Here is a 13418-nt window from a genome sequence, read left to right on the forward strand (position 1 = left end):
GTGTTAGTGTAATTCTAAATCAGTCCTAATAAAACCCACTGAGAGAGTAGGGTTTAAGCTATGCAAAGGTACCATGGCTTGATGGTTTTTGCAAATCTGGAGAAACCAGAGGCAGAATTTATTTAATGAGAGTGGGTTCAAGAGGCTTTTAGACCTTTAATGCATTTTATCTTTATAATGTTACAAGGAAGGACCCCTCATTTTACAAATGGGAAGAAAAATACGGTCAAAGATTGATCATTTGACAGGGAAAACCTCTGGGAAAGCTCTCAGCCTTTTATCAGTCACTTTGACTGCAGTGCATTCGCCTGGATGAGAGTGCATCTCTCCATGTATTTCCAGATTGCTTCTTAGTAGTACAAGCAATACCATATATTTCTTCCATATCAGCAGTGGAGACTAAGCTGAACATTGTTAGTAATTTCTCTTTTATTCTATCAGCGTGTATAGAGTTTCTTGCCTGGAAAAAGAAACCAGAAGATCAGTAAGCTGAGGGCAGCACCCTTCCACTGTCTCCAGTCTCCTCCAAGGAGAGGGTCCTGACTGCTTTCTCCAGGACCAAGGGAAATCCAAACCATCTGCATTTCTTTTAGCGCTCACACTACATTTAATTGCTTCCCCTGAAACCAACTACAGTCTATGGCAAGAGGAGCTTGGGACTAGGAGAGGTGGGGAAAGAGCTAACTGCAAACCCTCCTTCTCTGTTCAGCATCTCAATTGTAGTAGCATGTTACACCAGCTCCACTTCTATAGCTAAAGCTTAGTTTATCCGTAGTTTTGAAAATATACCTGATTCATGAATATGCATGAGAATATCTTAGTATGGTCAATTGATATTTATATTACAAGCCGGTTGCTTAAAGGAAAAAGAGTGGTGGATTTTGATGAGCAATTGGAGATGTTCATCCAAAACCAAGAAGGGCTTACACCAGTCAGCATTGATACTGGGTGAAAGATTGTACTCGGTCATGAATTTTGATTCATTCCCTGCTCTCATTTCCAAAATCTTGCTGAGCAGGTATCTCAGACACCATCCACTTCCTCCCTCCTTTCCTGCTTCGTCTATTTAGATTGTAGATCCATGAAGCCAGAATGTTTTATCCTATAACAGTATTGTACCCTGCACATTGCAAACTTTTTATCTACAACCTGAAGACTCACCTCAGGTATACAAAGATATGTAAAGGAGTGGAAGCTACAGTGAAAACAGCTTGATGTAAAGGCTGAACAGATTACTGAATGAACAAAGGAAGAAATGTCATTGATTAAAGGAGTAAACTCCACACCCCCCCCCAAAAAAGTAACACATACAGGAATGCATAAAACATCCCTCAGATCATTAGAAGAGCTCTCATTCAGCTAACTGTCACAGAACTGTACACCCTTGTTAAACTTAAATGGATTTTTTTCCCCATGAAGTCATAGCTCCATGTGTAATTCTTTAAGTAATTACACATGCAATAAAGTAATGAAAATCAAAGAAACTGCCTGTGCTTAGGAAACCAGCTTAATTTGGCATGCTCTGCTGCACGCATCTAAACGCCCAAAATCTTTCAGGCCCTGCTTAAACCAAATGCCTCCACACTGTGCAAGCAATCTTTATTAAAAAAAATAGTAAATTAAATTTGGCACTAACTGAGGTGTGAAATTCTTACGCTCTCTCTTAAAAAAAAGAGACATCAGGGTCAGGTAGGGGCTGCCATCCTGTTGCATCCAAGTACACGTGTTCATATAGAAAGGAAAACTCACCAACAATCATCAAGTTAGGTGGAAAATATGGGTTGTTACAAATCCCTCTTGCTCTCTGAAGAGTCACAGTATGTTTTTAAACTGTTCTTTTCAAACCTGCCCATTACAAGGCTTGCACTGATTCAGCTGAGCTATTTCTGCTCGTTGTCTTCCTTGAGAAAGCTTTTCTCCAAGGTGTCTCTACTGACTTACTCATACGCTCCTTTGTGCGTTTCCCAGAGCCTGCTGTACCCTTTACATTGCCCACTCTGGAAACAGAAAGTGTCCAATTTTATAGATCACTCCCCCCAGTTCCTTTCAGTAGTCATCAGTTGACCTCTTCATGTGCCTCCCCTGTAACAACACAGCAGTTGTGTCCTAACCAGGACATTTATTGAGGGGACCTCAGCTTTACAACCCACAGCCTGACTTTGCTGATCAAAAGAGAAAGCCATAAAAGACCTGAGCACTCCTTTGCTCAGTTTTCGACCCTAGGAAGCTGACTCACAAGTGTTGTGTGACAGCGATGCCAATGCTTTGAAATAAAAACCAAACACATAAACCCAAACCAAAACTAGCACCTCACCCCCCCCCAAAAAAAAAACCAACATAGAAGGAAAACAGTAGAATTCCAATTTACAACATGATAGCACGCTATTACTTGCAACTATAAATATGCAGCCCCCAGTTTTGCCTAAAATGAAATATATTTAAAGAGTAGTGTAAAAGTGGAAATAATTAAGGCTTATCTGGTATAAGATGACAAAATAATTGAAATCCTGACCTTCGAAGAACGTTTAAAAACATACATTTAGACTGGAGACAAGAAGTAGCTCAGAAGTTTTGAAGCTCTACTGCTTTCAGGATAGAACTTTTTCAGAGAGCTCTGAACTGCATCGATTAACATTTCAAATCCATGTGAGTCTCCCCGGAGTACACGGAATCAGCTCTCCGTCTGTATAGTGTTTTCTACTTACAGGAGCTAAGGATCTGAGGACCAGACGCTGCATTGGCATGTCCACTTCATTTCAGAAGGAGTCTGACAGTGCAGTATCACTTAAATAATGAAGCACACATCTGGCAGGAGATTGCTGAGGTTGGCTATGTTTGTACAAGGTCAATTCATCCTCTAAGCTCCTGTCAGCTGAAAATTAAGCAAGAAGTTTACATGGCAACAAGCAGAACCAACCGGTTGATCTCAGGGTTTGTTTGCCAAGTAGCACGCCTTTCTTTCCAAATGAGTTTTTACTGTATAAAAGTGGAAGGGAGTGCTATTGTATTCTCCTGAGACGTATTTTCTGAAACTTTTCATTAGCCCACGCATACCTATTCTAAAATATGATCCTTTTTCTTTTGCAAGGAAGGTGGTAAAACTACAGTGCGGCACACGTGGCAGAGAGAAAAGTACAAATATCTGTTCACAGATGATCTACCCCACTACCAGCCTTTGCAAGTTGTGGGCTACTCTTATCAAAGGGTGGATAATCCTTGAAGCAAGTGGAAATAATAAAGGGCAGGGCTTTGGAAAATTTATTTACTTAGTGCTTTCACTAATTTTCACAGAAGGACAATAGCTGCTTAATATGAAATGTGGTATCCACTATCTTTACACATCACTATCATCTTGCTTTACAGAAAATGCATCAGTCCTGATAAAAAGTTTCACCAAGGAATTCTTCCTATGTTAAAAGAAACAGCTGATATTTTTATAATGTCAGAGTAACATAAAAAAAAGAGACAAATACAATGAAAAATCATTTTTATCACTCAATAAATTATATTGATGGCCCACAGCAAGAAAAAATAATGTAGCAAGTAAGGGGTATAAGTTAAAATTCAAATCTCAACAACTTTTCACATTCTAACAATTATCCAAAGTAGATTTACATCAGCAGTGTGGGAGTGCAGCTATCTGCGTCCCAGCTTAGTGCGTTCACCGAAAGTAATATTTCCATCTGAGTTTTTGGCATTTGAGAAAAACAAAAAGGTACTCAATTACTTTTTGCAAGTTTGCTTATTCTCCATTATTTGAACATTTCAATTTCATATCCTTTTGTTGTTGCTTTGGTAGCTTTTTTTCTTTCTGCATTTGGCAAGCATTGATTTTTCATTAGTGCTCCTGTCAGAACATGAACTAGCTGCTATGTCTCATGAAATGACAGAGAAAGACAAGAGCTCACCCTCAGATGGATGTATACACAATCACTGAACTATCAGCAGGAACATCACTCACTTTTTCTCTGATCCTCTCCTTCTGCTATCTTGTTCTTCTTTGAAGGAACAATGTCAAGTAGCTACCAAGGGAAGGGGTCAGAAAACACCATCTCAGCTTGGTTGTACTTATCTCCCCCTCTGACGGTCCACAACTGCCATGCCCGCGGGTATCAGGGTGTAAGAGCTGAGCTCACATGCCCAGGGCTGGCTCCTTTCACAGAGAGACTCAGTACTTCAGTCACCATAACTGATGCTTTCTGGTCTCGTTGGTTCTTGGCATCTATTTTCCAGGTTGTCCTGAAGTTACTGAAAAACTAAAGGACAATCCTAACATAAATGTACAGAGAAATCTGAAACAAGATAATGTTTTCCTTTCACGGCTTTTCCCATAACTCTCAGTTTTATATTACCATCCTGAGAGGAAGATCAGCCTCTTCTACACTCAGGATGCTGTAACAGGGGCTTTAACACTGTGATTTCCTATTAAAACTATGGCCTCTGCAGTGAGCTGCTCAAACACTTTATAAAAAAATAAATCTCAGTTTTAAAAAAAAAAAAAGAGGGTAAAAAGCCCCTGTGATGACCATGGAAAGTTCTGATATGTTGGCACAAATCTGTTATGATGCCAATTAATACCCCACAACCCAAACACAATCTGAAGTGTCTTTCATCCACGGTGCAGTTAGTTGTTTATCCCAGAATACATACAGAGAGCTAGTCAATATGCTTTTTTCCTGTGGGGCTCAAGAGCATCCTATATGCCTTACCACCAAAAGGATGTTACTCGCGCAACATGTTACCATGGAGAAGAGCCACTTCATGCTTCGCTCACGTTGCACTTCTTCCCTTTGTTTTTCTACCTTGAAAACAAGGACACTATATTGTTCTATATCTGGAAGGCACTGAATACACTCACTTAAGCATCACTTTTGTTTATTCTTTTTTTTGTGTTCAGAGCAGCAAAGATCAACTGTCAGATCAGTTTGTGCTAACATTTCATTTCCTTCTTGCCTCCAGCTTGGTCAGTCACTAACTAAAACTATTATCTTGCTTTCTTAGTAGACAGCCTCTCTTGGCAAGCTTACTGAAAGGTCTATCTCCACTGATGTCTTTCCTAATGGAAAAACAACTACTTGGATGCAGAAGAACAACTAGAAAATTACAGGAACAGGCTGATAGCTTTCGAAAAGGGTTGACACAATGTGGAGTTTCAGGCAGTCAGCACACACTGCAATAGACCACTGTCAGCATCCCCACTCCTGAGCCCGATATCTGTGCTACGGCCTTGCAGCCCTGGGGCCTCCCCTGTTCTGAGAAAGGGCTGGAAACAACCTCACGTAGAAATGACTATCCTGTAAGTGTCATTAATTTAGAGATTTTGCAATGGCTTCTCTGTGGTGCAATCAGGGACCTGAAACCAAAAACTCGGGGGGGTTTACAAGCGCTTCACCTTTTAAGGCTCCTGGACAGTGACTCACAACCCTTGGGCTGCCCTGTTGATGTCGTCCACTCAGTACTTGCAAATCCCTGGGACAAGGTCTCGGCTCTGCAGTGTTACATTCCGGTAGCCACGAGGTGGCATGCAGAGCAGAACAAATTTGTCCCATCTGTGACCAAATCAGAAAAATGTAGCAGTGCCATGGGGATCCAGAGAAGAACATCTTGGCTTTAGGCCGACACCAAGAGACTGGACCTCTACTTGACAACTTTACCTTCTGTGCCTTGCCCACGGGTCACTGCTCATCTGTTTGTGGTCTGTGCAGAAAGACTCAGCAAAGGCAGCAGAGAGGATTATTGGGGTGATGTGGAGGTGCAGACCTGGCTCAGGAATGTGCATGGAATAGTTGCTGCCTCCATGGACACCAGCCAGTCTTGTTGTTGCATCTATTTCCTGAAAAAGAAAAGCTGGCTATCTACACTTCTGAAAGCTCTGCTTTGGGAAAGGCTAATTTCACATTGAAGCACAGTATGTGCAGATCAGTTCACCATGGCAATAGGGACAATGGGGGGAATAAATGCTTTTTTTTTTTTTCTTGAATTAGTCCTAATTGCAAGGAAGAAAACTATACTCAAACTGTAGCAAGAGAATAAGCCCCAGTTTGCCTTTGACCCTTTGGCAAGGCCACAAAAATGATGGGGGGTTCCGGAGCATTTCTCTTGTGAAGAAAGGCTGAGAGACCTGTGCCTGTTTTGCCTGGAGAAGAAAAGACTGAGAGGGGATCTTACAAATGCCTAGAAATATCTAAAGGGTGGGTGTCAAGAGCACGGGGCCGGACTCTTCTCAATAGTGCCCAATGACAGAACATTGAGCAAAAGGTACAAACCGGAACACAGGAAGTTCCACCTCAACTTCTTCACTGTGAGGGTGATGAAGCACTGGAACATGCTGCCCGGGAGTTTCCTTCTTGGGAGATATTAAAAATCTGCCTGGGTGTGTTCTTGTGCCACTTGCTCTGGGTGAACCCTCTTTAGCAAAGGGGGTGGACCGGGTGAGCTCCAGTGGTCCCTTCCAACCCGAGCCACTCTGTGATTACCAGAATGTTTTGTACCTAATGTATGTATTCAATTACTCCAATCGTCTCTTCCCATGTTGGGTAGCGAATCTGAGAAGCAAAAACATTGAGGCTTAGTACGTTGCAGTTGCAGCCTTTGCGAGTCAGGAGGAGGACCCAGATATCTTTACCGCCAGGCAGAGCACCTCACTACTGGAAAAAGTAGCCGTTTATTTTGCCAAACATGTTCACGCTGGAGCAATTATCTGTGGCAATCTCTAACAATAATTTTAAAACGTTCTCTTTAGTATCATCACTGAATTCAAACTACAATATTTTTTTAAAAATCCACTGTCATTCTGCTTTCTAACTCTAATTATCTGGATTGCATCCACACCATGAAGCAGCATTGTGACAAAGCAACCACCCCAGAGATTTCCTAGAAATTTGCTTTCTAATTGGGTTGAAAATGCCTCAGCTTTCCACATCACATTTTGCACATAACTGGGTTTTCTATGAACACAATCTATGAAATGCAGAAATGCAATATTGTAATTATTGAATCGGAATGTCACAACACAGGACCTTAAGGTGCTAGGTACTGTATGTAAATTTAAGCAAAAAGATAGTCTGTGCAAAAAAATAGTCTCTGTGCAAAAAAAAGAATGCTTGAGACTAAGATTAAAAAAAAAAAAAAACTAGAGAAAAATATTAAGAAGATAACATTGAAATGAATAGGTGTTGCACTATAAGCATGATTTTGTAATTCTATTGCAAAGAAAAGAAATATCATCAGTTTGTGAAAATGCAGAACTTTCCAGACATGTTATTTACAGACATGTCATTTACGTTATGTAACCTCTCTGTCCCTTATTTACTCATAGGTAGAATGGAAATAGTAGTTAACATAGCTCCCTTGTGAAGCATGATTAAATGTTCATAGTGCTTTACAATCATTTGTGTGACAATGTGGCTGTGGAATACTACTGCTAAAGACAAACTGTGCAATATTTATAGCTGATACAGTATTAACTAAGCTTATCTTTTCTGTTTTTAAAGTTTTAACCTAGCAATGCTTAATGAAATTTGCTAGACTAACTGCTCATGTTGTCTCTGCTGGTAATGCAAAAGCGAACGGCTGTAAGTACGGTACCCTGAAGGCAGACATTAGGAGTTTCTCTGTTGAATCCAGCAGAGAAGTTTCTTGCATCTCCGTTGAATGCCATCATGCTGTGATTAGTTAATCATTAAGTACATAGTGCTTTTAATTAACTGCCAACTCTGCTTGGGCATCTGTTCTGAAAATCACATCCGATCATGCTTTTCCCAGTCTGTGGCTATGGAGCTCTTCAATAATACAGCTGTTGCTCCATTCTCCAGCTCTCTCTGCTGCAAGACAGCTCAAGTCCAGAGTGTCCTACATGAAATGAAATATAAATGATCTATTCTTCCAAGGGAGAAAAAGTAAATGGGAATTAAACAAACTTATTGGCCTCAATAGGTAATAAATGCTGTTATTAAAAATCCAATCGGGCCAATTAACACTTCTTTTGTGGAAGAAAGAAGAGGCTGGAAGAATATTTTAATTCTTCTGTATCAGCATAAAATTAAAAAAAAATCAGCTAGCCATTTAAAAAAAAACAAACAACACACCGATGTTTCACTGTAGAAGATAATCATTTCTATTTTATAAAGGGCAGGAAGACAGGTAATAAACACAACAGATCCTGCAAAATATTTCATTGGACTCAAAGTGGGAGATAGATACACAGTGCAACATTTTCTTTCAAACACTGTATTTTTCCATCCAAATCGCTCAGCCTCTGCTGGCTTCAAAAAGCTTCATTTAAAGTATATGTTAAAATAAACTCCAGCATCTTTGGAGCATATATGGGAGGAAATCACAAGACTGTAACGTATCTTAGGTTGCACATTCTCTTTTAAAGATGACAGGAGAAAAGCAGCATTAAAGCAAGAAGAACACACAATGAGGCTGGTAGTAGGCAGGGCATCTTCTGCTGGTGTGGTAAATCTGGTTGAAGACCAAGTGAAACAAGAGACCAGAGGTTGCCTGTGGCCATTTTATGCCATGAAATCAAATAAGGGGTGACATCTGGATCAGGGCACTGATGGCGCAACGCCGTATTAGTAGTTTCAGAGAGACTAAGAATTTGCTGGGTCTTGCTCTGCTCCCCAGCCTCGGTGCAGGCAGAGGGACCCCTCAAGAGGTCTGGCCTGCACTAAGCACAATGACCTTCCAGGTTAACAATAGACTTATAGGTGTTTAGTGGCATGAGAAGGATCTGTGCCAGCACACACCTGCTCTGTTATTGCATCCGGTGATGGTACATCTGGCCAGAAAGCAACAGTCTCAGCCAATGCTCTCATGTTCCAGGTCAGACGCTCAGTCACGCTGCATGTGTGTGCTGACTATGTAAAGGTTAGTGAAAGTATACCAATACACTGGGAAAAAAAGCTGCAGAAGGGTCAGATGACTCTTTCAACTGAAAACTTCTCAGTATACAACAAGAACATGCTGAAAATCAACATAAAGGATAGAGGACCGCAGTGTAGCCGTAGTACAGCTTCCTTGCTGCTACTCCCACAGCAGTGTGCCCCATCTCAGACCCTCCGCCTCTGAGCTATTACTTATCACGTATGAATCTGGGTTAGTAAAAAGGTAGAATTCATAAAGTACCTACTATTTCTATATAGGAACATGTCAAGGAAAAGGGCACTCTTTGTCAAGTACTCAGAACAGAGAAGAATAAACCATCATTAAGCTTTAAATTCGTGGTTTTTTAAGGAGTGAAGCTAAGAAACTCATATGAACATTGCAACACAGAATAAAACATTATGGTTAAACAATAGTCAGTGTATAGCAGATAGGCATGTAATGATTATGGTTAACTTAACGAGCACTCACTGTCAGGTACACATTTTACATAATAACCCTTTCTCAACAAGTTCAAAGCAATTATCTTTTTTTCTTTAAAAATTCCACTGTGGATGTCAAGATGCGCCAGCACACAGAAAAGAGATATTTCATAACAATATAAAAACATGCATTTCTAATTGTTTCCATACTGAACTACACCAAGGCCAGCACTTATATATAGGGAGTTCAAGGTATTCCTTGGAACAGGCTGTTTTCTGATGACATCATATGAACACTACCATTCAGGCAACAACTTGCTACTATGGCAACCACGGCTTTTACAGATGCTGAGTGCCAATGAGGTTAAAAACACCATTTGGAGATTTTCTAGTTAGAAGTTTGCCAGTATTTCATACAAGAAGGAACAAGGAGTCCACCGCAGATGCACAGCACCGTGCAGTTCTCTACCCATTATTGGGAAGCTGAGAACAATCAATTGTACCTTCCAGCCAAGGAGTTCCTGAGGTAATTGCACTTTCAGGTACATCCTGAAATGCCAGTGCAGCTAGAAACAGGCCTGAATGCTAACTTCATGATTTGGAGAGGGTTGGAAGGAAAGGATTGCTGCCTCATCTGAAAGAGTCCCTAAAATGCAGAGATTTGGGAATCTAGAGATTTAAATACCCTCAAAGCAGGCAGCACACAGAGTGTGAAGATAGTCTGGTATTATATGAAGCCCTGTCTTTGAAAAAGAAGGGGATTTTTTTCTTCCCACACCCCCCTCCCCCCCCCAACTGCAAAGAATTACAGGATATGAGATAAAAACATCGGGTACTATAAGAAATTGCTATTTGTGCTATTTCATACTGTCATATGAAATCAATCAGTTACAAAATGTTTTAAAACTAACTGCCACATGTTTCTCTTTCAGGACTTTATGCATTTTACTAATTACAAGCAAACCTCAGAGGCTCTAGAACATTATCGTATTAAAGATCCCAAGCTGGCCAGTAACTGCCCTCTGCAGGACATAAGACAATTTCCTAACTTTAATCACAGATTTGCTCAGTTGCTTTTGTTCCCAACCAATACAGCAAAGGTTTGCAGACAACATCCCCAGTAAATCACATTTCCTGTATTAGAAATGGTCAGAAACACAATCCAGTCAGAACCCACTCTTAAACTTGACTTAATATTAGCAGAGTATTTTTTCATTTTATAGCAGCAAACCTCAACTGGCTTAGATCCTCCGGGTGTTGCACTGTCTGTTAGGCTGAAGAGCTGCTTGGGGTGGCCTGGTATGAGGAGAAAGAACTGGATGGGGAAAGGGATGTACAGATTTACTGCTAGGGCTTCTTTCCTTGGCATCGCCTTACAGTGAAGATCCTCAACTAAAACTGTAATGGGATTGGAATTTAAATCCGCATGTTCAAAATACAAACCCCAAGGTATATTGCTTATAACGAGTTTACTGCCACATTTGAACTAACTGGCTGGTATTGGCAGTCTCAGAGGAGTAGCTAAAGCCAAATTCTAACAATTATTTGTGAGGTGGTGTTGACAATGGGATACTGAGATGCAACAGCGAGCTTTGAGAATAACTCCTGTTCTGGTTCTGTATGAAAGCCATCCAGCTCCAGCACAATGAAGACAACATACTTTCAATACACCCACCTATTGTACTTCCATATTTTTGTCCATATATAGCTTACTGGGCATTCCGTAGCGTTCAGAACGTCTCCTTTTTAGTCCAGGTGAAGATTAAGGCCGTTACTGGTTTTCATTTCCACATATTATCCAGCAATCCCGGCTCCTATTGGTAGCGGACACCCTCTCCACAAATTTCTCCCCCATCATCTGTGAGAAGAGAGATGTGGAAGAGGCCAATTACCTTTTGGAGAGAAGGAAATTACTTGCTTATAATTGAGTTCTCTGAGCATGGTGTCCGCTATTAGAGCCACACTCATCCTCCCACCTCCCCCTGAGAGCTGGGGTTTTATTCCTATTTAAGTTCTAATTATTATAATTAGTCTGAAAAGGATTTGGGAGTTAGGGGCTACGATATGCCATATAGACCCCTCAAGGCATCTTTCTGTACTAACTCATTATGACCAGTTCTAAACTTTACCATTTAATCTAGTCATTCGGTACCCAAGGTCACAACAGCTGAGACCCCCTGAGCATCAATCCATAGAGACTCCCACCTTCAGAGAACTACAATTAAAAGGTAAATAATTCCCTTGCTGCCTTCTCTGTGAGGCAATGTTATAAGTCAGAGAATAGAATTCAACCTCAGCCTAATTACTACTTCGGTAATTTACACAGTTGCAAGGAAAAAGTTGGCAAATGCTTTTTCATTTATCAAAACAGAAAGGCAGGGTCAGCTACAGTTAATTTCAGACTGGACTTGACAGGACTCAGCCTTACAACAGTCAAGCTGCAAACTTTTTTGTCTGTATCAGTCAAACTGCAAGAAGCTCTGAAGAGCTATGCTCCAATAAAGTCAAATCATCATCCCAACTTGCAAGCTGTGGAAACAGCATTCTTCACCATGCTAATTAAAGATACAATCCTTTTGTTTGTTTGCAGCTTTCTAGCACCATAGGCAAAAGTTAATTTCTCTTCCTAAACAATGAGGAACAAAATAGCTTATTTTCTATTTACCACTGGCAGCAGCACAAATTCATACGAGGGTTGGGGAGCCTGGAAGAGTTACCAGCTCTCTCGAATCTCCAGACTTCTTTCCTCCTTCTGCCCAAGACACTGACCCTGAGAAATTTAAGCCCTAATAATGGCAGTTAAAAGACATAGAGGCAAGATCCAAACTGCCCTGTGTTTGGGATAAAAGGCCATAAATCCCCAGACCCTCCAAGACTACATTTTCCTTTTTTTCTTCCACCACCAGCACCCAGGGAGATGCCTGCTCCACCTGCCCAATTCTCAACCAACTCCTTCTGCATTCCCATCTTCTCCACTCCTTGAGGAAGGCACAAGTCACTCTAGCCCATCTCCCTCTTCTGAGCTCATCTCCTAAAGATGCATAATCCATTCTCCTCCCCAGGCGTACAGGCTTGTGCTGACGCATACAACAGCCAGCTCAGTTCAGCCTGCCTGCCTCCATCCTTCCCCCTCTAAACACCAAAATCACCCTTTCCCATGCCCGTCCTCTGGTATAACACACTGCATTCCTCTTCAGTGAGTGCTTGAAAGCAAAGAGTTATTTACCTCCAGGAGAAGTTGAATGTGAAATGCCCCAGAGATGCAGAGGATTTAAGCAGACTACGATTATAAATTAAAGGGGAAAATTAAGGTACCAATTCTTTGATTTGTATTCCTGGCAATGAACTATCAGTGACATGAGAAGCTGCACTTTTGGTTTTTTTCCCCTGTATGTGGCTTTTACAGGAGGTTTTACTTTAGATCAGAAGACAAACATGGTGAAAACATGGTTTAGTGGTGGACCAGGCAGCGTTAGGTTAAAGGTCAAACTCAATGATCTTAAAGGTCTTTTCCAACCTAAACAGTTCTACAATTCTATTATTCTAAAAATATTCCTATTGAACCTTGTGTATAGTCTGTGTTCCCAGGCTTCATCCCCTCTTGTACTTAAGAGCACCTCAACCACAGCAGCATGGATTCACTCCCAGGTCTTTTTGTGAGGCATTAAGAAGAATCTGTGCCATATAATATTGTAAAATTACTGCCTTCCTCTAACACTGTAGATAAGTTCTCATTTAATAACAAATATGCTCTTTAATCTCTTGAGTCTGATATCTAGCATGTCCTGTAATCATACAAAGTCACAAGTTCCCCCCTTAAAGCTGCTCTCAGTACATCGTATCCCACAACTGCTGCTGCATCGCTCTTTCAAGATCTCAGAGAAAGGCCCGTCGCTATTGGTATCTACATCCCAGTGGGAGCACTTTCCTTTGAGCTACTCTGTTTCATCAAGATATTAGATGACCTGAAGTCCCTGGGAGCCTCAGATTAGTGAATCCAGACTTTTGTGTGTTTCATTCCTGAAGTTCCACCTTCTGAGAAATGGTTGTAGGTGAATGATTTTTTTCTTCTGCTCCAAAAGACTTATTGTTTCAACTTAATGCCTT

The sequence above is a fragment of the Cuculus canorus genome, chromosome 13, assembly GCF_017976375.1.
Source record: "Cuculus canorus isolate bCucCan1 chromosome 13, bCucCan1.pri, whole genome shotgun sequence".
NCBI lineage: Eukaryota > Metazoa > Chordata > Aves > Cuculiformes > Cuculidae > Cuculus > Cuculus canorus.